Raw genomic sequence first — 25,491 nt, forward strand, 5'->3', positions numbered from 1 at the left:
ATCACTGCTTGCTGTCAGGGAGGCTGCCAGACAATTTTCCATGCACACTCTGGGCTGGGGGGCAGTCAACCACCAGTACACACAGCAGAACCTAAACCCATACCATTATTGCTAAGCAGCAAGACAGGGGCCCATTGCACTCCCACGGGGCCTTTTTAAATGCAATCCATAACCCGGATTTGCCAGGAACCCTTCTTACTCCTCCTACTTGCATGTGACACTGGGCTTAGGATCTGCATAGGAAACACACACACAAGCACACACCTACCTTTGTTGCCTGCAGATGCCTCCTTGGCTGTCCCCAAACGGTATCAAACCAACACCCACGGGAAGCTGTAAGCATAGAGGACATGCCTGCACCCCATTGGACTTACCTGTGTGGGTTAAATCCGGGTTATTTGACAACCTATGGCGGTGATGGTTCTGCTCAGGCAGAGCAGTGCTGATGCTCCTCATAAAGCTGTCGCTGCTGTGAAGGTTCTAGGTGACATCACAATCCCTATGGTTACATACACGACAAAGCTGGGTTGTTGTTGTTTACACTCTGCAAGGCCTGTGGAAGTGAGTGACATCATAGCACTGTAGTTCTGAGGGTTCTAGATGGATGCAACAATCTCCTGTTGCTTCTATGAAGGCCATAATAGACGACATCACCAAACAGCTCCATAGTCACATACACAGCAAAGGAGAGATGTTGTTTACACCTAGTGATGTCAGTGGTATTGAGTGACATCACAGCACAGTGCTAAGGCTCCTGGGCCTGGACACAGCAGCGGCTGCAATATCTCAACGGAGAATACGTTTATATATATGTGTGTGTGTGCGCGTATATATATATATATATATATATATATATATATATATATATATATTTCTCCGCCGAAATCACTTTTAAACCCATTTCCACCTTTTTTTCCCTTCTCTTCCTCTTACTTTTTTTTCACGTTTTTTTACGTTTTTCTCCTTTTCGCCTCTTTTCTGGGCGTATTATTCTTCTTTTTCTTCTTTTTTTTCGTCTAATGCATACCCCATCAGTGCAGCAATGCTTATTCAATACCGCCAGCAGATGGAGACACTGGGGGATAATTTTCTAAGGATTTATACTGATTTTTCCTGTCTGAATTTGTCGCACAGAAAGTTGCAGGCCAAATATGTGTGACATTTCTGCGACTTTAGCTTCTAGAGCATTTTTACAACATTATACATAGGTGCTGAATACATAAAAAGCGACTGTTCAGCGACAGACAAGTCGCATCGGCTGAAAGTAGGCCAGAATGTCAGTCCATGTTGGAGCAGGTTTAGATACAGTCTAAAGCATAGATCTCAAAGTCTGTGCACAGAATTTAGCAAGGGCCTCGCACCTTCTGATGCATCAGGTAGGTGCACTATAGCATAGCCTAACCCTCTGTACTTTGGTCTATATTGATGCGGGACATAGACAGCCAGCTGATGACCAATCCATTAGTGCAATGGATGGCTGGAAGCATTTGTCTTTGCCTTTGCAATACCACAGAAGCAATGCATGGTCAATGTACAGCAATGACACACCTGTGTGAACAGCCAGGAGACCCCCCCATGTTATGTTACATAGTTACATAGTTAGTACGGTCGAAAAAAGACATATGTCCATCAAGTTCAACCAGGGAATTAAGGGGTAGGGGTGTGGCGCGATATTGGGGAAGGGATGAGATTTTATATTTCTTCATAAGCATTAATCTTATTTTGTCAATTAGGAACATTCAGCACCCACCCGCTATCAAGGCAGCTGCCTATCATGTCATGCCCTACCTGCACAGGTGTGCTGGCTACTCAAATGATCCAATTAAGGAGGCCATTTAGTCAGCAGCAGCAGAAGTCCTGTGCCTGGACGCTCCAACAGCGGCCAGACACAAGCAGAAGCAGCAGAAGCAGCAGCAGCACCACCTTTTGTTTTTTGGCTGCAGCAGCAGCAGCAGCAGCAGCAAGGCCCACAGGGCTGGCTAGCTGGCTAGCCAGCAAGCAGGTAGCAATGAAAGTAGGAATCTTTCTTTTTAACCCTGTAAGGGGGTGGTGCACTGTACCCGAAGATACTGCCATATCGGGTCAATGCATAGGGCGACGGAAGCAAGCTTCGAAATCGGCCCCCGTTCTCAAAAATCCATTTAATATATGGTCCCCAGATAGGGGACGTATCAGATATTAAACTGATAAGAACAGATACTACACTTGATCTTAGCCAAAAGGCCGAGAAGCGATAACCGTGAAAGGGGCGGGCCCAACAAGGTCCCCTTCATGGGCACTATCACTGCTTGCTGTCAGGGAGGCTGCCAGACAATTTTCCATGCACACTCTGGGCTGGGGGGCAGTCAACCACCAGTACACACAGCAGAACCTAAACCCATACCATTATTGCTAAGCAGCAAGACAGGGGCCCATTGCACTCCCACGGGGCCTTTTTAAATGCAATCCATAACCCGGATTTGCCAGGAACCCTTCTTACTCCTCCTACTTGCATGTGACACTGGGCTTAGGATCTGCATAGGAAACACACACACAAGCACACACCTACCTTTGTTGCCTGCAGATGCCTCCTTGGCTGTCCCCAAACGGTATCAAACCAACACCCACGGGAAGCTGTAAGCATAGAGGACATGCCTGCACCCCATTGGACTTACCTGTGTGGGTTAAATCCGGGTTATTTGACAACCTATGGCGGTGATGGTTCTGCTCAGGCAGAGCAGTGCTGATGCTCCTCATAAAGCTGTCGCTGCTGTGAAGGTTCTAGGTGACATCACAATCCCTATGGTTACATACACGACAAAGCTGGGTTGTTGTTGTTTACACTCTGCAAGGCCTGTGGAAGTGAGTGACATCATAGCACTGTAGTTCTGAGGGTTCTAGATGGATGCAACAATCTCCTGTTGCTTCTATGAAGGCCATAATAGACGACATCACCAAACAGCTCCATAGTCACATACACAGCAAAGGAGAGATGTTGTTTACACCTAGTGATGTCAGTGGTATTGAGTGACATCACAGCACAGTGCTAAGGCTCCTGGGCCTGGACACAGCAGCGGCTGCAATATCTCAACGGAGAATACGTTTATATATATGTGTGTGTGTGCGCGTATATATATATATATATATATATATATATATATATATATTTCTCCGCCGAAATCACTTTTAAACCCATTTCCACCTTTTTTTCCCTTCTCTTCCTCTTACTTTTTTTTCACGTTTTTTTACGTTTTTCTCCTTTTCGCCTCTTTTCTGGGCGTATTATTCTTCTTTTTCTTCTTTTTTTTCGTCTAATGCATACCCCATCAGTGCAGCAATGCTTATTCAATACCGCCAGCAGATGGAGACACTGGGGGATAATTTTCTAAGGATTTATACTGATTTTTCCTGTCTGAATTTGTCGCACAGAAAGTTGCAGGCCAAATATGTGTGACATTTCTGCGACTTTAGCTTCTAGAGCATTTTTACAACATTATACATAGGTGCTGAATACATAAAAAGCGACTGTTCAGCGACAGACAAGTCGCATCGGCTGAAAGTAGGCCAGAATGTCAGTCCATGTTGGAGCAGGTTTAGATACAGTCTAAAGCATAGATCTCAAAGTCTGTGCACAGAATTTAGCAAGGGCCTCGCACCTTCTGATGCATCAGGTAGGTGCACTATAGCATAGCCTAACCCTCTGTACTTTGGTCTATATTGATGCGGGACATAGACAGCCAGCTGATGACCAATCCATTAGTGCAATGGATGGCTGGAAGCATTTGTCTTTGCCTTTGCAATACCACAGAAGCAATGCATGGTCAATGTACAGCAATGACACACCTGTGTGAACAGCCAGGAGACCCCCCCATGTTATGTTACATAGTTACATAGTTAGTACGGTCGAAAAAAGACATATGTCCATCAAGTTCAACCAGGGAATTAAGGGGTAGGGGTGTGGCGCGATATTGGGGAAGGGATGAGATTTTATATTTCTTCATAAGCATTAATCTTATTTTGTCAATTAGGAACATTCAGCACCCACCCGCTATCAAGGCAGCTGCCTATCATGTCATGCCCTACCTGCACAGGTGTGCTGGCTACTCAAATGATCCAATTAAGGAGGCCATTTAGTCAGCAGCAGCAGAAGTCCTGTGCCTGGACGCTCCAACAGCGGCCAGACACAAGCAGAAGCAGCAGAAGCAGCAGCAGCACCACCTTTTGTTTTTTGGCTGCAGCAGCAGCAGCAGCAGCAAGGCCCACAGGGCTGGCTAGCTGGCTAGCCAGCAAGCAGGTAGCAATGAAAGTAGGAATCTTTCTTTTTAACCCTGTAAGGGGGTGGTGCACTGTACCCGAAGATACTGCCATATCGGGTCAATGCATAGGGCGACGGAAGCAAGCTTCGAAATCGGCCCCCGTTCTCAAAAATCCATTTAATATATGGTCCCCAGATAGGGGACGTATCAGATATTAAACTGATAAGAACAGATACTACACTTGATCTTAGCCAAAAGGCCGAGAAGCGATAACCGTGAAAGGGGCGGGCCCAACAAGGTCCCCTTCATGGGCACTATCACTGCTTGCTGTCAGGGAGGCTGCCAGACAATTTTCCATGCACACTCTGGGCTGGGGGGCAGTCAACCACCAGTACACACAGCAGAACCTAAACCCATACCATTATTGCTAAGCAGCAAGACAGGGGCCCATTGCACTCCCACGGGGCCTTTTTAAATGCAATCCATAACCCGGATTTGCCAGGAACCCTTCTTACTCCTCCTACTTGCATGTGACACTGGGCTTAGGATCTGCATAGGAAACACACACACAAGCACACACCTACCTTTGTTGCCTGCAGATGCCTCCTTGGCTGTCCCCAAACGGTATCAAACCAACACCCACGGGAAGCTGTAAGCATAGAGGACATGCCTGCACCCCATTGGACTTACCTGTGTGGGTTAAATCCGGGTTATTTGACAACCTATGGCGGTGATGGTTCTGCTCAGGCAGAGCAGTGCTGATGCTCCTCATAAAGCTGTCGCTGCTGTGAAGGTTCTAGGTGACATCACAATCCCTATGGTTACATACACGACAAAGCTGGGTTGTTGTTGTTTACACTCTGCAAGGCCTGTGGAAGTGAGTGACATCATAGCACTGTAGTTCTGAGGGTTCTAGATGGATGCAACAATCTCCTGTTGCTTCTATGAAGGCCATAATAGACGACATCACCAAACAGCTCCATAGTCACATACACAGCAAAGGAGAGATGTTGTTTACACCTAGTGATGTCAGTGGTATTGAGTGACATCACAGCACAGTGCTAAGGCTCCTGGGCCTGGACACAGCAGCGGCTGCAATATCTCAACGGAGAATACGTTTATATATATGTGTGTGTGTGCGCGTATATATATATATATATATATATATATATATATATATATATATATTTCTCCGCCGAAATCACTTTTAAACCCATTTCCACCTTTTTTTCCCTTCTCTTCCTCTTACTTTTTTTTCACGTTTTTTTACGTTTTTCTCCTTTTCGCCTCTTTTCTGGGCGTATTATTCTTCTTTTTCTTCTTTTTTTTCGTCTAATGCATACCCCATCAGTGCAGCAATGCTTATTCAATACCGCCAGCAGATGGAGACACTGGGGGATAATTTTCTAAGGATTTATACTGATTTTTCCTGTCTGAATTTGTCGCACAGAAAGTTGCAGGCCAAATATGTGTGACATTTCTGCGACTTTAGCTTCTAGAGCATTTTTACAACATTATACATAGGTGCTGAATACATAAAAAGCGACTGTTCAGCGACAGACAAGTCGCATCGGCTGAAAGTAGGCCAGAATGTCAGTCCATGTTGGAGCAGGTTTAGATACAGTCTAAAGCATAGATCTCAAAGTCTGTGCACAGAATTTAGCAAGGGCCTCGCACCTTCTGATGCATCAGGTAGGTGCACTATAGCATAGCCTAACCCTCTGTACTTTGGTCTATATTGATGCGGGACATAGACAGCCAGCTGATGACCAATCCATTAGTGCAATGGATGGCTGGAAGCATTTGTCTTTGCCTTTGCAATACCACAGAAGCAATGCATGGTCAATGTACAGCAATGACACACCTGTGTGAACAGCCAGGAGACCCCCCCATGTTATGTTACATAGTTAGTACGGTCGAAAAAAGACATATGTCCATCAAGTTCAACCAGGGAATTAAGGGGTAGGGGTGTGGCGCGATATTGGGGAAGGGATGAGATTTTATATTTCTTCATAAGCATTAATCTTATTTTGTCAATTAGGAACATTCAGCACCCACCCGCTATCAAGGCAGCTGCCTATCATGTCATGCCCTACCTGCACAGGTGTGCTGGCTACTCAAATGATCCAATTAAGGAGGCCATTTAGTCAGCAGCAGCAGAAGTCCTGTGCCTGGACGCTCCAACAGCGGCCAGACACAAGCAGAAGCAGCAGAAGCAGCAGCAGCACCACCTTTTGTTTTTTGGCTGCAGCAGCAGCAGCAGCAGCAGCAAGGCCCACAGGGCTGGCTAGCTGGCTAGCCAGCAAGCAGGTAGCAATGAAAGTAGGAATCTTTCTTTTTAACCCTGTAAGGGGGTGGTGCACTGTACCCGAAGATACTGCCATATCGGGTCAATGCATAGGGCGACGGAAGCAAGCTTCGAAATCGGCCCCCGTTCTCAAAAATCCATTTAATATATGGTCCCCAGATAGGGGACGTATCAGATATTAAACTGATAAGAACAGATACTACACTTGATCTTAGCCAAAAGGCCGAGAAGCGATAACCGTGAAAGGGGCGGGCCCAACAAGGTCCCCTTCATGGGCACTATCACTGCTTGCTGTCAGGGAGGCTGCCAGACAATTTTCCATGCACACTCTGGGCTGGGGGGCAGTCAACCACCAGTACACACAGCAGAACCTAAACCCATACCATTATTGCTAAGCAGCAAGACAGGGGCCCATTGCACTCCCACGGGGCCTTTTTAAATGCAATCCATAACCCGGATTTGCCAGGAACCCTTCTTACTCCTCCTACTTGCATGTGACACTGGGCTTAGGATCTGCATAGGAAACACACACACAAGCACACACCTACCTTTGTTGCCTGCAGATGCCTCCTTGGCTGTCCCCAAACGGTATCAAACCAACACCCACGGGAAGCTGTAAGCATAGAGGACATGCCTGCACCCCATTGGACTTACCTGTGTGGGTTAAATCCGGGTTATTTGACAACCTATGGCGGTGATGGTTCTGCTCAGGCAGAGCAGTGCTGATGCTCCTCATAAAGCTGTCGCTGCTGTGAAGGTTCTAGGTGACATCACAATCCCTATGGTTACATACACGACAAAGCTGGGTTGTTGTTGTTTACACTCTGCAAGGCCTGTGGAAGTGAGTGACATCATAGCACTGTAGTTCTGAGGGTTCTAGATGGATGCAACAATCTCCTGTTGCTTCTATGAAGGCCATAATAGACGACATCACCAAACAGCTCCATAGTCACATACACAGCAAAGGAGAGATGTTGTTTACACCTAGTGATGTCAGTGGTATTGAGTGACATCACAGCACAGTGCTAAGGCTCCTGGGCCTGGACACAGCAGCGGCTGCAATATCTCAACGGAGAATACGTTTATATATATGTGTGTGTGTGCGCGTATATATATATATATATATATATATATATATATATATATATATATATTTCTCCGCCGAAATCACTTTTAAACCCATTTCCACCTTTTTTTCCCTTCTCTTCCTCTTACTTTTTTTTCACGTTTTTTTACGTTTTTCTCCTTTTCGCCTCTTTTCTGGGCGTATTATTCTTCTTTTTCTTCTTTTTTTTCGTCTAATGCATACCCCATCAGTGCAGCAATGCTTATTCAATACCGCCAGCAGATGGAGACACTGGGGGATAATTTTCTAAGGATTTATACTGATTTTTCCTGTCTGAATTTGTCGCACAGAAAGTTGCAGGCCAAATATGTGTGACATTTCTGCGACTTTAGCTTCTAGAGCATTTTTACAACATTATACATAGGTGCTGAATACATAAAAAGCGACTGTTCAGCGACAGACAAGTCGCATCGGCTGAAAGTAGGCCAGAATGTCAGTCCATGTTGGAGCAGGTTTAGATACAGTCTAAAGCATAGATCTCAAAGTCTGTGCACAGAATTTAGCAAGGGCCTCGCACCTTCTGATGCATCAGGTAGGTGCACTATAGCATAGCCTAACCCTCTGTACTTTGGTCTATATTGATGCGGGACATAGACAGCCAGCTGATGACCAATCCATTAGTGCAATGGATGGCTGGAAGCATTTGTCTTTGCCTTTGCAATACCACAGAAGCAATGCATGGTCAATGTACAGCAATGACACACCTGTGTGAACAGCCAGGAGACCCCCCCATGTTATGTTACATAGTTACATAGTTAGTACGGTCGAAAAAAGACATATGTCCATCAAGTTCAACCAGGGAATTAAGGGGTAGGGGTGTGGCGCGATATTGGGGAAGGGATGAGATTTTATATTTCTTCATAAGCATTAATCTTATTTTGTCAATTAGGAACATTCAGCACCCACCCGCTATCAAGGCAGCTGCCTATCATGTCATGCCCTACCTGCACAGGTGTGCTGGCTACTCAAATGATCCAATTAAGGAGGCCATTTAGTCAGCAGCAGCAGAAGTCCTGTGCCTGGACGCTCCAACAGCGGCCAGACACAAGCAGAAGCAGCAGAAGCAGCAGCAGCACCACCTTTTGTTTTTTGGCTGCAGCAGCAGCAGCAGCAGCAGCAAGGCCCACAGGGCTGGCTAGCTGGCTAGCCAGCAAGCAGGTAGCAATGAAAGTAGGAATCTTTCTTTTTAACCCTGTAAGGGGGTGGTGCACTGTACCCGAAGATACTGCCATATCGGGTCAATGCATAGGGCGACGGAAGCAAGCTTCGAAATCGGCCCCCGTTCTCAAAAATCCATTTAATATATGGTCCCCAGATAGGGGACGTATCAGATATTAAACTGATAAGAACAGATACTACACTTGATCTTAGCCAAAAGGCCGAGAAGCGATAACCGTGAAAGGGGCGGGCCCAACAAGGTCCCCTTCATGGGCACTATCACTGCTTGCTGTCAGGGAGGCTGCCAGACAATTTTCCATGCACACTCTGGGCTGGGGGGCAGTCAACCACCAGTACACACAGCAGAACCTAAACCCATACCATTATTGCTAAGCAGCAAGACAGGGGCCCATTGCACTCCCACGGGGCCTTTTTAAATGCAATCCATAACCCGGATTTGCCAGGAACCCTTCTTACTCCTCCTACTTGCATGTGACACTGGGCTTAGGATCTGCATAGGAAACACACACACAAGCACACACCTACCTTTGTTGCCTGCAGATGCCTCCTTGGCTGTCCCCAAACGGTATCAAACCAACACCCACGGGAAGCTGTAAGCATAGAGGACATGCCTGCACCCCATTGGACTTACCTGTGTGGGTTAAATCCGGGTTATTTGACAACCTATGGCGGTGATGGTTCTGCTCAGGCAGAGCAGTGCTGATGCTCCTCATAAAGCTGTCGCTGCTGTGAAGGTTCTAGGTGACATCACAATCCCTATGGTTACATACACGACAAAGCTGGGTTGTTGTTGTTTACACTCTGCAAGGCCTGTGGAAGTGAGTGACATCATAGCACTGTAGTTCTGAGGGTTCTAGATGGATGCAACAATCTCCTGTTGCTTCTATGAAGGCCATAATAGACGACATCACCAAACAGCTCCATAGTCACATACACAGCAAAGGAGAGATGTTGTTTACACCTAGTGATGTCAGTGGTATTGAGTGACATCACAGCACAGTGCTAAGGCTCCTGGGCCTGGACACAGCAGCGGCTGCAATATCTCAACGGAGAATACGTTTATATATATGTGTGTGTGTGCGCGTATATATATATATATATATATATATATATATATATATATATATATATATATATATATTTCTCCGCCGAAATCACTTTTAAACCCATTTCCACCTTTTTTTCCCTTCTCTTCCTCTTACTTTTTTTTCACGTTTTTTTACGTTTTTCTCCTTTTCGCCTCTTTTCTGGGCGTATTATTCTTCTTTTTCTTCTTTTTTTTCGTCTAATGCATACCCCATCAGTGCAGCAATGCTTATTCAATACCGCCAGCAGATGGAGACACTGGGGGATAATTTTCTAAGGATTTATACTGATTTTTCCTGTCTGAATTTGTCGCACAGAAAGTTGCAGGCCAAATATGTGTGACATTTCTGCGACTTTAGCTTCTAGAGCATTTTTACAACATTATACATAGGTGCTGAATACATAAAAAGCGACTGTTCAGCGACAGACAAGTCGCATCGGCTGAAAGTAGGCCAGAATGTCAGTCCATGTTGGAGCAGGTTTAGATACAGTCTAAAGCATAGATCTCAAAGTCTGTGCACAGAATTTAGCAAGGGCCTCGCACCTTCTGATGCATCAGGTAGGTGCACTATAGCATAGCCTAACCCTCTGTACTTTGGTCTATATTGATGCGGGACATAGACAGCCAGCTGATGACCAATCCATTAGTGCAATGGATGGCTGGAAGCATTTGTCTTTGCCTTTGCAATACCACAGAAGCAATGCATGGTCAATGTACAGCAATGACACACCTGTGTGAACAGCCAGGAGACCCCCCCATGTTATGTTACATAGTTACATAGTTAGTACGGTCGAAAAAAGACATATGTCCATCAAGTTCAACCAGGGAATTAAGGGGTAGGGGTGTGGCGCGATATTGGGGAAGGGATGAGATTTTATATTTCTTCATAAGCATTAATCTTATTTTGTCAATTAGGAACATTCAGCACCCACCCGCTATCAAGGCAGCTGCCTATCATGTCATGCCCTACCTGCACAGGTGTGCTGGCTACTCAAATGATCCAATTAAGGAGGCCATTTAGTCAGCAGCAGCAGAAGTCCTGTGCCTGGACGCTCCAACAGCGGCCAGACACAAGCAGAAGCAGCAGAAGCAGCAGCAGCACCACCTTTTGTTTTTTGGCTGCAGCAGCAGCAGCAGCAGCAGCAAGGCCCACAGGGCTGGCTAGCTGGCTAGCCAGCAAGCAGGTAGCAATGAAAGTAGGAATCTTTCTTTTTAACCCTGTAAGGGGGTGGTGCACTGTACCCGAAGATACTGCCATATCGGGTCAATGCATAGGGCGACGGAAGCAAGCTTCGAAATCGGCCCCCGTTCTCAAAAATCCATTTAATATATGGTCCCCAGATAGGGGACGTATCAGATATTAAACTGATAAGAACAGATACTACACTTGATCTTAGCCAAAAGGCCGAGAAGCGATAACCGTGAAAGGGGCGGGCCCAACAAGGTCCCCTTCATGGGCACTATCACTGCTTGCTGTCAGGGAGGCTGCCAGACAATTTTCCATGCACACTCTGGGCTGGGGGGCAGTCAACCACCAGTACACACAGCAGAACCTAAACCCATACCATTATTGCTAAGCAGCAAGACAGGGGCCCATTGCACTCCCACGGGGCCTTTTTAAATGCAATCCATAACCCGGATTTGCCAGGAACCCTTCTTACTCCTCCTACTTGCATGTGACACTGGGCTTAGGATCTGCATAGGAAACACACACACAAGCACACACCTACCTTTGTTGCCTGCAGATGCCTCCTTGGCTGTCCCCAAACGGTATCAAACCAACACCCACGGGAAGCTGTAAGCATAGAGGACATGCCTGCACCCCATTGGACTTACCTGTGTGGGTTAAATCCGGGTTATTTGACAACCTATGGCGGTGATGGTTCTGCTCAGGCAGAGCAGTGCTGATGCTCCTCATAAAGCTGTCGCTGCTGTGAAGGTTCTAGGTGACATCACAATCCCTATGGTTACATACACGACAAAGCTGGGTTGTTGTTGTTTACACTCTGCAAGGCCTGTGGAAGTGAGTGACATCATAGCACTGTAGTTCTGAGGGTTCTAGATGGATGCAACAATCTCCTGTTGCTTCTATGAAGGCCATAATAGACGACATCACCAAACAGCTCCATAGTCACATACACAGCAAAGGAGAGATGTTGTTTACACCTAGTGATGTCAGTGGTATTGAGTGACATCACAGCACAGTGCTAAGGCTCCTGGGCCTGGACACAGCAGCGGCTGCAATATCTCAACGGAGAATACGTTTATATATATGTGTGTGTGTGCGCGTATATATATATATATATATATATATATATATATATATATATATATTTCTCCGCCGAAATCACTTTTAAACCCATTTCCACCTTTTTTTCCCTTCTCTTCCTCTTACTTTTTTTTCACGTTTTTTTACGTTTTTCTCCTTTTCGCCTCTTTTCTGGGCGTATTATTCTTCTTTTTCTTCTTTTTTTTCGTCTAATGCATACCCCATCAGTGCAGCAATGCTTATTCAATACCGCCAGCAGATGGAGACACTGGGGGATAATTTTCTAAGGATTTATACTGATTTTTCCTGTCTGAATTTGTCGCACAGAAAGTTGCAGGCCAAATATGTGTGACATTTCTGCGACTTTAGCTTCTAGAGCATTTTTACAACATTATACATAGGTGCTGAATACATAAAAAGCGACTGTTCAGCGACAGACAAGTCGCATCGGCTGAAAGTAGGCCAGAATGTCAGTCCATGTTGGAGCAGGTTTAGATACAGTCTAAAGCATAGATCTCAAAGTCTGTGCACAGAATTTAGCAAGGGCCTCGCACCTTCTGATGCATCAGGTAGGTGCACTATAGCATAGCCTAACCCTCTGTACTTTGGTCTATATTGATGCGGGACATAGACAGCCAGCTGATGACCAATCCATTAGTGCAATGGATGGCTGGAAGCATTTGTCTTTGCCTTTGCAATACCACAGAAGCAATGCATGGTCAATGTACAGCAATGACACACCTGTGTGAACAGCCAGGAGACCCCCCCATGTTATGTTACATAGTTACATAGTTAGTACGGTCGAAAAAAGACATATGTCCATCAAGTTCAACCAGGGAATTAAGGGGTAGGGGTGTGGCGCGATATTGGGGAAGGGATGAGATTTTATATTTCTTCATAAGCATTAATCTTATTTTGTCAATTAGGAACATTCAGCACCCACCCGCTATCAAGGCAGCTGCCTATCATGTCATGCCCTACCTGCACAGGTGTGCTGGCTACTCAAATGATCCAATTAAGGAGGCCATTTAGTCAGCAGCAGCAGAAGTCCTGTGCCTGGACGCTCCAACAGCGGCCAGACACAAGCAGAAGCAGCAGAAGCAGCAGCAGCACCACCTTTTGTTTTTTGGCTGCAGCAGCAGCAGCAGCAGCAGCAAGGCCCACAGGGCTGGCTAGCTGGCTAGCCAGCAAGCAGGTAGCAATGAAAGTAGGAATCTTTCTTTTTAACCCTGTAAGGGGGTGGTGCACTGTACCCGAAGATACTGCCATATCGGGTCAATGCATAGGGCGACGGAAGCAAGCTTCGAAATCGGCCCCCGTTCTCAAAAATCCATTTAATATATGGTCCCCAGATAGGGGACGTATCAGATATTAAACTGATAAGAACAGATACTACACTTGATCTTAGCCAAAAGGCCGAGAAGCGATAACCGTGAAAGGGGCGGGCCCAACAAGGTCCCCTTCATGGGCACTATCACTGCTTGCTGTCAGGGAGGCTGCCAGACAATTTTCCATGCACACTCTGGGCTGGGGGGCAGTCAACCACCAGTACACACAGCAGAACCTAAACCCATACCATTATTGCTAAGCAGCAAGACAGGGGCCCATTGCACTCCCACGGGGCCTTTTTAAATGCAATCCATAACCCGGATTTGCCAGGAACCCTTCTTACTCCTCCTACTTGCATGTGACACTGGGCTTAGGATCTGCATAGGAAACACACACACAAGCACACACCTACCTTTGTTGCCTGCAGATGCCTCCTTGGCTGTCCCCAAACGGTATCAAACCAACACCCACGGGAAGCTGTAAGCATAGAGGACATGCCTGCACCCCATTGGACTTACCTGTGTGGGTTAAATCCGGGTTATTTGACAACCTATGGCGGTGATGGTTCTGCTCAGGCAGAGCAGTGCTGATGCTCCTCATAAAGCTGTCGCTGCTGTGAAGGTTCTAGGTGACATCACAATCCCTATGGTTACATACACGACAAAGCTGGGTTGTTGTTGTTTACACTCTGCAAGGCCTGTGGAAGTGAGTGACATCATAGCACTGTAGTTCTGAGGGTTCTAGATGGATGCAACAATCTCCTGTTGCTTCTATGAAGGCCATAATAGACGACATCACCAAACAGCTCCATAGTCACATACACAGCAAAGGAGAGATGTTGTTTACACCTAGTGATGTCAGTGGTATTGAGTGACATCACAGCACAGTGCTAAGGCTCCTGGGCCTGGACACAGCAGCGGCTGCAATATCTCAACGGAGAATACGTTTATATATATGTGTGTGTGTGCGCGTATATATATATATATATATATATATATATATATATATATATATTTCTCCGCCGAAATCACTTTTAAACCCATTTCCACCTTTTTTTCCCTTCTCTTCCTCTTACTTTTTTTTCACGTTTTTTTACGTTTTTCTCCTTTTCGCCTCTTTTCTGGGCGTATTATTCTTCTTTTTCTTCTTTTTTTTCGTCTAATGCATACCCCATCAGTGCAGCAATGCTTATTCAATACCGCCAGCAGATGGAGACACTGGGGGATAATTTTCTAAGGATTTATACTGATTTTTCCTGTCTGAATTTGTCGCACAGAAAGTTGCAGGCCAAATATGTGTGACATTTCTGCGACTTTAGCTTCTAGAGCATTTTTACAACATTATACATAGGTGCTGAATACATAAAAAGCGACTGTTCAGCGACAGACAAGTCGCATCGGCTGAAAGTAGGCCAGAATGTCAGTCCATGTTGGAGCAGGTTTAGATACAGTCTAAAGCATAGATCTCAAAGTCTGTGCACAGAATTTAGCAAGGGCCTCGCACCTTCTGATGCATCAGGTAGGTGCACTATAGCATAGCCTAACCCTCTGTACTTTGGTCTATATTGATGCGGGACATAGACAGCCAGCTGATGACCAATCCATTAGTGCAATGGATGGCTGGAAGCATTTGTCTTTGCCTTTGCAATACCACAGAAGCAATGCATGGTCAATGTACAGCAATGACACACCTGTGTGAACAGCCAGGAGACCCCCCCATGTTATGTTACATAGTTACATAGTTAGTACGGTCGAAAAAAGACATATGTCCATCAAGTTCAACCAGGGAATTAAGGGGTAGGGGTGTGGCGCGATATTGGGGAAGGGATGAGATTTTATATTTCTTCATAAGCATTAATCTTATTTTGTCAATTAGGAACATTCAGCACCCACCCGCTATCAAGGCAGCTGCCTATCATGTCATGCCCTACCTGCACAGGTGTGCTGGCTACTCAAATGATCCAATTAAGGAGGCCATTTAGTCAGCAGCAGCAGAAGTCCTGTGCCTGGACGCTCCAACAGCGGCCAGACACAAGCAGAAGCAGCAGAAGCAGCAGCAGCACCACCTTTTGTTTTTTGGCTGCAGCAGCAGCAGCAGCAGCAGCAAGGCCCACAGGGCTGGCTAGCTGGCTAGCCAGCAAGCAGGTAGCAATGAAAGTAGGAATCTTTCTTTTTAACCCTGTAAGGGGGTGGTGCACTGTACCCGAAGATACTGCCATATCGGGTCAATGCATAGGGCGACGGAAGCAAGCTTCGAAATCGGCCCCCGTTCTCAAAAATCCATTTAATATATGGTCCCCAGATAGGGGACGTATCAGATATTAAACTGATAAGAACAGATACTACACTTGATCTTAGCCAAAAGGCCGAGAAGCGATAACCGTGAAAGGGGCGGGCCCAACAAGGTCCCCTTCATGGGCACTATCACTGCTTGCTGTCAGGGAGGCTGCCAGACAATTTTCCATGCACACTCTGGGCTGGGGGGCAGTCAACCACCAGTACACACAGCAGAACCTAAACCCATACCATTATTGCTAAGCAGCAAGACAGGGGCCCATTGCACTCCCACGGGGCCTTTTTAAATGCAATCCATAACCCGGATTTGCCAGGAACCCTTCTTACTCCTCCTACTTGCATGTGACACTGGGCTTAGGATCTGCATAGGAAACACACACACAAGCACACACCTACCTTTGTTGCCTGCAGATGCCTCCTTGGCTGTCCCCAAACGGTATCAAACCAACACCCACGGGAAGCTGTAAGCATAGAGGACATGCCTGCACCCCATTGGACTTACCTGTGTGGGTTAAATCCGGGTTATTTGACAACCTATGGCGGTGATGGTTCTGCTCAGGCAGAGCAGTGCTGATGCTCCTCATAAAGCTGTCGCTGCTGTGAAGGTTCTAGGTGACATCACAATCCCTATGGTTACATACACGACAAAGCTGGGTTGTTGTTGTTTACACTCTGCAAGGCCTGTGGAAGTGAGTGACATCATAGCACTGTAGTTCTGAGGGTTCTAGATGGATGCAACAATCTCCTGTTGCTTCTATGAAGGCCATAATAGACGACATCACCAAACAGCTCCATAGTCACATACACAGCAAAGGAGAGATGTTGTTTACACCTAGTGATGTCAGTGGTATTGAGTGACATCACAGCACAGTGCTAAGGCTCCTGGGCCTGGACACAGCAGCGGCTGCAATATCTCAACGGAGAATACGTTTATATATATGTGTGTGTGTGCGCGTATATATATATATATATATATATATATATATATATATATATATATATATATTCTCCGCCGAAATCACTTTTAAACCCATTTCCACCTTTTTTTCCCTTCTCTTCCTCTTACTTTTTTTTCACGTTTTTTTACGTTTTTCTCCTTTTCGCCTCTTTTCTGGGCGTATTATTCTTCTTTTTCTTCTTTTTTTTCGTCTAATGCATACCCCATCAGTGCAGCAATGCTTATTCAATACCGCCAGCAGATGGAGACACTGGGGGATAATTTTCTAAGGATTTATACTGATTTTTCCTGTCTGAATTTGTCGCACAGAAAGTTGCAGGCCAAATATGTGTGACATTTCTGCGACTTTAGCTTCTAGAGCATTTTTACAACATTATACATAGGTGCTGAATACATAAAAAGCGACTGTTCAGCGACAGACAAGTCGCATCGGCTGAAAGTAGGCCAGAATGTCAGTCCATGTTGGAGCAGGTTTAGATACAGTCTAAAGCATAGATCTCAAAGTCTGTGCACAGAATTTAGCAAGGGCCTCGCACCTTCTGATGCATCAGGTAGGTGCACTATAGCATAGCCTAACCCTCTGTACTTTGGTCTATATTGATGCGGGACATAGACAGCCAGCTGATGACCAATCCATTAGTGCAATGGATGGCTGGAAGCATTTGTCTTTGCCTTTGCAATACCACAGAAGCAATGCATGGTCAATGTACAGCAATGACACACCTGTGTGAACAGCCAGGAGACCCCCCCATGTTATGTTACATAGTTACATAGTTAGTACGGTCGAAAAAAGACATATGTCCATCAAGTTCAACCAGGGAATTAAGGGGTAGGGGTGTGGCGCGATATTGGGGAAGGGATGAGATTTTATATTTCTTCATAAGCATTAATCTTATTTTGTCAATTAGGAACATTCAGCACCCACCCGCTATCAAGGCAGCTGCCTATCATGTCATGCCCTACCTGCACAGGTGTGCTGGCTACTCAAATGATCCAATTAAGGAGGCCATTTAGTCAGCAGCAGCAGAAGTCCTGTGCCTGGACGCTCCAACAGCGGCCAGACACAAGCAGAAGCAGCAGAAGCAGCAGCAGCACCACCTTTTGTTTTTTGGCTGCAGCAGCAGCAGCAGCAGCAGCAAGGCCCACAGGGCTGGCTAGCTGGCTAGCCAGCAAGCAGGTAGCAATGAAAGTAGGAATCTTTCTTTTTAACCCTGTAAGGGGGTGGTGCACTGTACCCGAAGATACTGCCATATCGGGTCAATGCATAGGGCGACGGAAGCAAGCTTCGAAATCGGCCCCCGTTCTCAAAAATCCATTTAATATATGGTCCCCAGATAGGGGACGTATCAGATATTAAACTGATAAGAACAGATACTACACTTGATCTTAGCCAAAAGGCCGAGAAGCGATAACCGTGAAAGGGGCGGGCCCAACAAGGTCCCCTTCATGGGCACTATCACTGCTTGCTGTCAGGGAGGCTGCCAGACAATTTTCCATGCACACTCTGGGCTGGGGGGCAGTCAACCACCAGTACACACAGCAGAACCTAAACCCATACCATTATTGCTAAGCAGCAAGACAGGGGCCCATTGCACTCCCACGGGGCCTTTTTAAATGCAATCCATAACCCGGATTTGCCAGGAACCCTTCTTACTCCTCCTACTTGCATGTGACACTGGGCTTAGGATCTGCATAGGAAACACACACACAAGCACACACCTACCTTTGTTGCCTGCAGATGCCTCCTTGGCTGTCCCCAAACGGTATCAAACCAACACCCACGGGAAGCTGTAAGCATAGAGGACATGCCTGCACCCCATTGGACTTACCTGTGTGGGTTAAATCCGGGTTATTTGACAACCTATGGCGGTGATGGTTCTGCTCAGGCAGAGCAGTGCTGATGCTCCTCATAAAGCTGTCGCTGCTGTGAAGGTTCTAGGTGACATCACAATCCCTATGGTTACATACACGACAAAGCTGGGTTGTTGTTGTTTACACTCTGCAAGGCCTGTGGAAGTGAGTGACATCATAGCACTGTAGTTCTGAGGGTTCTAGATGGATGCAACAATCTCCTGTTGCTTCTATGAAGGCCATAATAGACGACATCACCAAACAGCTCCATAGTCACATACACAGCAAAGGAGAGATGTTGTTTACACCTAGTGATGTCAGTGGTATTGAGTGACATCACAGCACAGTGCTAAGGCTCCTGGGCCTGGACACAGCAGCGGCTGCAATATCTCAACGGAGAATACGTTTATATATATGTGTGTGTGTGCGCGTATATATATATATATATATATATATATATATATATATATATATATATATTTCTCCGCCGAAATCACTTTTAAACCCATTTCCACCTTTTTTTCCCTTCTCTTCCTCTTACTTTTTTTTCACGTTTTTTTACGTTTTTCTCCTTTTCGCCTCTTTTCTGGGCGTATTATTCTTCTTTTTCTTCTTTTTTTTCGTCTAATGCATACCCCATCAGTGCAGCAATGCTTATTCAATACCGCCAGCAGATGGAGACACTGGGGGATAATTTTCTAAGGATTTATACTGATTTTTCCTGTCTGAATTTGTCGCACAGAAAGTTGCAGGCCAAATATGTGTGACATTTCTGCGACTTTAGCTTCTAGAGCATTTTTACAACATTATACATAGGTGCTGAATACATAAAAAGCGACTGTTCAGCGACAGACAAGTCGCATCGGCTGAAAGTAGGCCAGAATGTCAGTCCATGTTGGAGCAGGTTTAGATACAGTCTAAAGCATAGATCTCAAAGTCTGTGCACAGAATTTAGCAAGGGCCTCGCACCTTCTGATGCATCAGGTAGGTGCACTATAGCATAGCCTAACCCTCTGTACTTTGGTCTATATTGATGCGGGACATAGACAGCCAGCTGATGACCAATCCATTAGTGCAATGGATGGCTGGAAGCATTTGTCTTTGCCTTTGCAATACCACAGAAGCAATGCATGGTCAATGTACAGCAATGACACACCTGTGTGAACAGCCAGGAGACCCCCCCATGTTATGTTACATAGTTACATAGTTAGTACGGTCGAAAAAAGACATATGTCCATCAAGTTCAACCAGGGAATTAAGGGGTAGGGGTGTGGCGCGATATTGGGGAAGGGATGAGATTTTATATTTCTTCATAAGCATTAATCTTATTTTGTCAATTAGGAACATTCAGCACCCACCCGCTATCAAGGCAGCTGCCTATCATGTCATGCCCTACCTGCACAGGTGTGCTGGCTACTCAAATGATCCAATTAAGGAGGCCATTTAGTCAGCAGCAGCAGAAGTCCTGTGCCTGGACGCTCCAACAGCGGCCAGACACAAGCAGAAGCAGCAGAAGCAGCAGCAGCACCACCTTTTGTTTTTTGGCTGCAGCAGCAGCAGCAGCAGCAGCAAGGCCCACAGGGCTGGCTAGCTGGCTAGCCAGCAAGCAGGTAGCAATGAAAGTAGGAATCTTTCTTTTTAACCCTGTAAGGAGGTGGTGCACTGTACCCGAAGATACTGCCATATCGGGTCAATGCATAGGGCGACGGAAGCAAGCTTCGAAATCGGCCCCCGTTCTCAAAAATCCATTTAATATATGGTCCCCAGATAGGGGACGTATCAGATATTAAACTGATAAGAACAGATACTACACTTGATCTTAGCCAAAAGGCCGAGAAGCGATAACCGTGAAAGGGGCGGGCCCAACAAGGTCCCCTTCATGGGCACTATCACTGCTTGCTGTCAGGGAGGCTGCCAGACAATTTTCCATGCACACTCTGGGCTGGGGGGCAGTCAACCACCAGTACACACAGCAGAACCTAAACCCATACCATTATTGCTAAGCAGCAAGACAGGGGCCCATTGCACTCCCACGGGGCCTTTTTAAATGCAATCCATAACCCGGATTTGCCAGGAACCCTTCTTACTCCTCCTACTTGCATGTGACACTGGGCTTAGGATCTGCATAGGAAACACACACACAAGCACACACCTACCTTTGTTGCCTGCAGATGCCTCCTTGGCTGTCCCCAAACGGTATCAAACCAACACCCACGGGAAGCTGTAAGCATAGAGGACATGCCTGCACCCCATTGGACTTACCTGTGTGGGTTAAATCCGGGTTATTTGACAACCTATGGCGGTGATGGTTCTGCTCAGGCAGAGCAGTGCTGATGCTCCTCATAAAGCTGTCGCTGCTGTGAAGGTTCTAGGTGACATCACAATCCCTATGGTTACATACACGACAAAGCTGGGTTGTTGTTGTTTACACTCTGCAAGGCCTGTGGAAGTGAGTGACATCATAGCACTGTAGTTCTGAGGGTTCTAGATGGATGCAACAATCTCCTGTTGCTTCTATGAAGGCCATAATAGACGACATCACCAAACAGCTCCATAGTCACATACACAGCAAAGGAGAGATGTTGTTTACACCTAGTGATGTCAGTGGTATTGAGTGACATCACAGCACAGTGCTAAGGCTCCTGGGCCTGGACACAGCAGCGGCTGCAATATCTCAACGGAGAATACGTTTATATATATGTGTGTGTGTGCGCGTATATATATATATATATATATATATATATATATATATATATATATATATCTCCGCCGAAATTCACTTTTAAACCCATTTCCACCTTTTTTTCCCTTCTCTTCCTCTTACTTTTTTTTCACGTTTTTTTACGTTTTTCTCCTTTTCGCCTCTTTTCTGGGCGTATTATTCTTCTTTTTCTTCTTTTTTTTCGTCTAATGCATACCCCATCAGTGCAGCAATGCTTATTCAATACCGCCAGCAGATGGAGACACTGGGGGATAATTTTCTAAGGATTTATACTGATTTTTCCTGTCTGAATTTGTCGCACAGAAAGTTGCAGGCCAAATATGTGTGACATTTCTGCGACTTTAGCTTCTAGAGCATTTTTACAACATTATACATAGGTGCTGAATACATAAAAAGCGACTGTTCAGCGACAGACAAGTCGCATCGGCTGAAAGTAGGCCAGAATGTCAGTCCATGTTGGAGCAGGTTTAGATACAGTCTAAAGCATAGATCTCAAAGTCTGTGCACAGAATTTAGCAAGGGCCTCGCACCTTCTGATGCATCAGGTAGGTGCACTATAGCATAGCCTAACCCTCTGTACTTTGGTCTATATTGATGCGGGACATAGATAGCCAGCTGATGACCAATCCATTAGTGCAATGGATGGCTGGAAGCATTTGTCTTTGCCTTTGCAATACCACAGAAGCAATGCATGGTCAATGTACAGCAATGACACACCTGTGTGAACAGCCAGGAGACCCCCCCATGTTATGTTACATAGTTACATAGTTAGTACGGTCGAAAAAAGACATATGTCCATCAAGTTCAACCAGGGAATTAAGGGGTAGGGGTGTGGCGCGATATTGGGGAAGGGATGAGATTTTATATTTCTTCATAAGCATTAATCTTATTTTGTCAATTAGGAACATTCAGCACCCACCCGCTATCAAGGCAGCTGCCTATCATGTCATGCCCTACCTGCACAGGTGTGCTGGCTACTCAAATGATCCAATTAAGGAGGCCATTTAGTCAGCAGCAGCAGAAGTCCTGTGCCTGGACGCTCCAACAGCGGCCAGACACAAGCAGAAGCAGCAGAAGCAGCAGCAGCACCACCTTTTGTTTTTTGGCTGCAGCAGCAGCAGCAGCAGCAGCAAGGCCCACAGGGCTGGCTAGCTGGCTAGCCAGCAAGCAGGTAGCAATGAAAGTAGGAATCTTTCTTTTTAACCCTGTAAGGGGGTGGTGCACTGTACCCGAAGATACTGCCATATCGGGTCAATGCATAGGGCGACGGAAGCAAGCTTCGAAATCGGCCCCCGTTCTCAAAAATCCATTTAATATATGGTCCCCAGATAGGGGACGTATCAGATATTAAACTGATAAGAACAGATACTACACTTGATCTTAGCCAAAAGGCCGAGAAGCGATAACCGTGAAAGGGGCGGGCCCAACAAGGTCCCCTTCATGGGCACTATCACTGCTTGCTGTCAGGGAGGCTGCCAGACAATTTTCCATGCACACTCTGGGCTGGGGGGCAGTCAACCACCAGTACACACAGCAGAACCTAAACCCATACCATTATTGCTAAGCAGCAAGACAGGGGCCCATTGCACTCCCACGGGGCCTTTTTAAATGCAATCCATAACCCGGATTTGCCAGGAACCCTTCTTACTCCTCCTACTTGCATGTGACACTGGGCTTAGGATCTGCATAGGAAACACACACACAAGCACACACCTACCTTTGTTGCCTGCAGATGCCTCCTTGGCTGTCCCCAAACGGTATCAAACCAACACCCACGGGAAGCTGTAAGCATAGAGGACATGCCTGCACCCCATTGGACTTACCTGTGTGGGTTAAATCCGGGTTATTTGACAACCTATGGCGGTGATGGTTCTGCTCAGGCAGAGCAGTGCTGATGCTCCTCATAAAGCTGTCGCTGCTGTGAAGGTTCTAGGTGACATCACAATCCCTATGGTTACATACACGACAAAGCTGGGTTGTTGTTGTTTACACTCTGCAAGGCCTGTGGAAGTGAGTGACATCATAGCACTGTAGTTCTGAGGGTTCTAGATGGATGCAACAATCTCCTGTTGCTTCTATGAAGGCCATAATAGACGACATCACCAAACAGCTCCATAGTCACATACACAGCAAAGGAGAGATGTTGTTTACACCTAGTGATGTCAGTGGTATTGAGTGACATCACAGCACAGTGCTAAGGCTCCTGGGCCTGGACACAGCAGCGGCTGCAATATCTCAACGGAGAATACGTTTATATATATGTGTGTGTGTGCGCGTATATATATATATATATATATATATATATATATATATATATATTTCTCCGCCGAAATCACTTTTAAACCCATTTCCACCTTTTTTTCCCTTCTCTTCCTCTTACTTTTTTTTCACGTTTTTTTACGTTTTTCTCCTTTTCGCCTCTTTTCTGGGCGTATTATTCTTCTTTTTCTTCTTTTTTTTCGTCTAATGCATACCCCATCAGTGCAGCAATGCTTATTCAATACCGCCAGCAGATGGAGACACTGGGGGATAATTTTCTAAGGATTTATACTGATTTTTCCTGTCTGAATTTGTCGCACAGAAAGTTGCAGGCCAAATATGTGTGACATTTCTGCGACTTTAGCTTCTAGAGCATTTTTACAACATTATACATAGGTGCTGAATACATAAAAAGCGACTGTTCAGCGACAGACAAGTCGCATCGGCTGAAAGTAGGCCAGAATGTCAGTCCATGTTGGAGCAGGTTTAGATACAGTCTAAAGCATAGATCTCAAAGTCTGTGCACAGAATTTAGCAAGGGCCTCGCACCTTCTGATGCATCAGGTAGGTGCACTATAGCATAGCCTAACCCTCTGTACTTTGGTCTATATTGATGCGGGACATAGACAGCCAGCTGATGACCAATCCATTAGTGCAATGGATGGCTGGAAGCATTTGTCTTTGCCTTTGCAATACCACAGAAGCAATGCATGGTCAATGTACAGCAATGACACACCTGTGTGAACAGCCAGGAGACCCCCCCATGTTATGTTACATAGTTACATAGTTAGTACGGTCGAAAAAAGACATATGTCCATCAAGTTCAACCAGGGAATTAAGGGGTAGGGGTGTGGCGCGATATTGGGGAAGGGATGAGATTTTATATTTCTTCATAAGCATTAATCTTATTTTGTCAATTAGGAACATTCAGCACCCACCCGCTATCAAGGCAGCTGCCTATCATGTCATGCCCTACCTGCACAGGTGTGCTGGCTACTCAAATGATCCAATTAAGGAGGCCATTTAGTCAGCAGCAGCAGAAGTCCTGTGCCTGGACGCTCCAACAGCGGCCAGACACAAGCAGAAGCAGCAGAAGCAGCAGCAGCACCACCTTTTGTTTTTTGGCTGCAGCAGCAGCAGCAGCAGCAGCAAGGCCCACAGGGCTGGCTAGCTGGCTAGCCAGCAAGCAGGTAGCAATGAAAGTAGGAATCTTTCTTTTTAACCCTGTAAGGGGGTGGTGCACTGTACCCGAAGATACTGCCATATCGGGTCAATGCATAGGGCGACGGAAGCAAGCTTCGAAATCGGCCCCCGTTCTCAAAAATCCATTTAATATATGGTCCCCAGATAGGGGACGTATCAGATATTAAACTGATAAGAACAGATACTACACTTGATCTTAGCCAAAAGGCCGAGAAGCGATAACCGTGAAAGGGGCGGGCCCAACAAGGTCCCCTTCATGGGCACTATCACTGCTTGCTGTCAGGGAGGCTGCCAGACAATTTTCCATGCACACTCTGGGCTGGGGGGCAGTCAACCACCAGTACACACAGCAGAACCTAAACCCATACCATTATTGCTAAGCAGCAAGACAGGGGCCCATTGCACTCCCACGGGGCCTTTTTAAATGCAATCCATAACCCGGATTTGCCAGGAACCCTTCTTACTCCTCCTACTTGCATGTGACACTGGGCTTAGGATCTGCATAGGAAACACACACACAAGCACACACCTACCTTTGTTGCCTGCAGATGCCTCCTTGGCTGTCCCCAAACGGTATCAAACCAACACCCACGGGAAGCTGTAAGCATAGAGGACATGCCTGCACCCCATTGGACTTACCTGTGTGGGTTAAATCCGGGTTATTTGACAAC

General features: G+C 46.1%; 11 non-coding genes across 11 annotated transcripts; all 11 read right to left on the minus strand.

Annotated features, from left to right (window-relative positions):
- Nucleotides 1–2,044: 2,044 nt before the first annotated feature.
- LOC130308784 (U2 spliceosomal RNA) lies at nucleotides 2,045–2,235 on the minus strand. The gene has a single exon (XR_008857717.1). It is a non-coding gene; the product is annotated as a U2 spliceosomal RNA (small nuclear RNA).
- A 2,080-nt stretch (nucleotides 2,236–4,315) lies between these two features.
- On the minus strand, nucleotides 4,316–4,506 carry LOC130308785 (U2 spliceosomal RNA). The gene has a single exon (XR_008857718.1). It is a non-coding gene; the product is annotated as a U2 spliceosomal RNA (small nuclear RNA).
- Nucleotides 4,507–6,587: 2,081 nt separating this feature from the next.
- Nucleotides 6,588–6,778, minus strand: LOC130308786 (U2 spliceosomal RNA). Its single transcript, XR_008857719.1, has one exon. It is a non-coding gene; the product is annotated as a U2 spliceosomal RNA (small nuclear RNA).
- Nucleotides 6,779–8,869: 2,091 nt separating this feature from the next.
- On the minus strand, nucleotides 8,870–9,060 carry LOC130308787 (U2 spliceosomal RNA). The gene has a single exon (XR_008857720.1). It is a non-coding gene; the product is annotated as a U2 spliceosomal RNA (small nuclear RNA).
- A 2,101-nt stretch (nucleotides 9,061–11,161) lies between these two features.
- On the minus strand, nucleotides 11,162–11,352 carry LOC130308789 (U2 spliceosomal RNA). Its single transcript, XR_008857722.1, has one exon. It is a non-coding gene; the product is annotated as a U2 spliceosomal RNA (small nuclear RNA).
- Nucleotides 11,353–13,441: 2,089 nt separating this feature from the next.
- On the minus strand, nucleotides 13,442–13,632 carry LOC130308790 (U2 spliceosomal RNA). The gene has a single exon (XR_008857723.1). It is a non-coding gene; the product is annotated as a U2 spliceosomal RNA (small nuclear RNA).
- A 2,087-nt stretch (nucleotides 13,633–15,719) lies between these two features.
- LOC130308791 (U2 spliceosomal RNA) lies at nucleotides 15,720–15,910 on the minus strand. The gene has a single exon (XR_008857724.1). It is a non-coding gene; the product is annotated as a U2 spliceosomal RNA (small nuclear RNA).
- A 2,094-nt stretch (nucleotides 15,911–18,004) lies between these two features.
- Nucleotides 18,005–18,195, minus strand: LOC130308792 (U2 spliceosomal RNA). Its single transcript, XR_008857725.1, has one exon. It is a non-coding gene; the product is annotated as a U2 spliceosomal RNA (small nuclear RNA).
- A 2,093-nt stretch (nucleotides 18,196–20,288) lies between these two features.
- LOC130308765 (U2 spliceosomal RNA) lies at nucleotides 20,289–20,479 on the minus strand. The gene has a single exon (XR_008857699.1). It is a non-coding gene; the product is annotated as a U2 spliceosomal RNA (small nuclear RNA).
- Nucleotides 20,480–22,571: 2,092 nt separating this feature from the next.
- On the minus strand, nucleotides 22,572–22,762 carry LOC130308793 (U2 spliceosomal RNA). The gene has a single exon (XR_008857726.1). It is a non-coding gene; the product is annotated as a U2 spliceosomal RNA (small nuclear RNA).
- Nucleotides 22,763–24,849: 2,087 nt separating this feature from the next.
- LOC130308794 (U2 spliceosomal RNA) lies at nucleotides 24,850–25,040 on the minus strand. Its single transcript, XR_008857727.1, has one exon. It is a non-coding gene; the product is annotated as a U2 spliceosomal RNA (small nuclear RNA).
- Nucleotides 25,041–25,491: the final 451 nt, after the last annotated feature.

This window comes from Hyla sarda, unplaced genomic scaffold (genome assembly GCF_029499605.1).
Source record: "Hyla sarda isolate aHylSar1 unplaced genomic scaffold, aHylSar1.hap1 scaffold_1494, whole genome shotgun sequence".
In the NCBI taxonomy this organism is placed as follows: Eukaryota; Metazoa; Chordata; class Amphibia; order Anura; family Hylidae; genus Hyla; species Hyla sarda.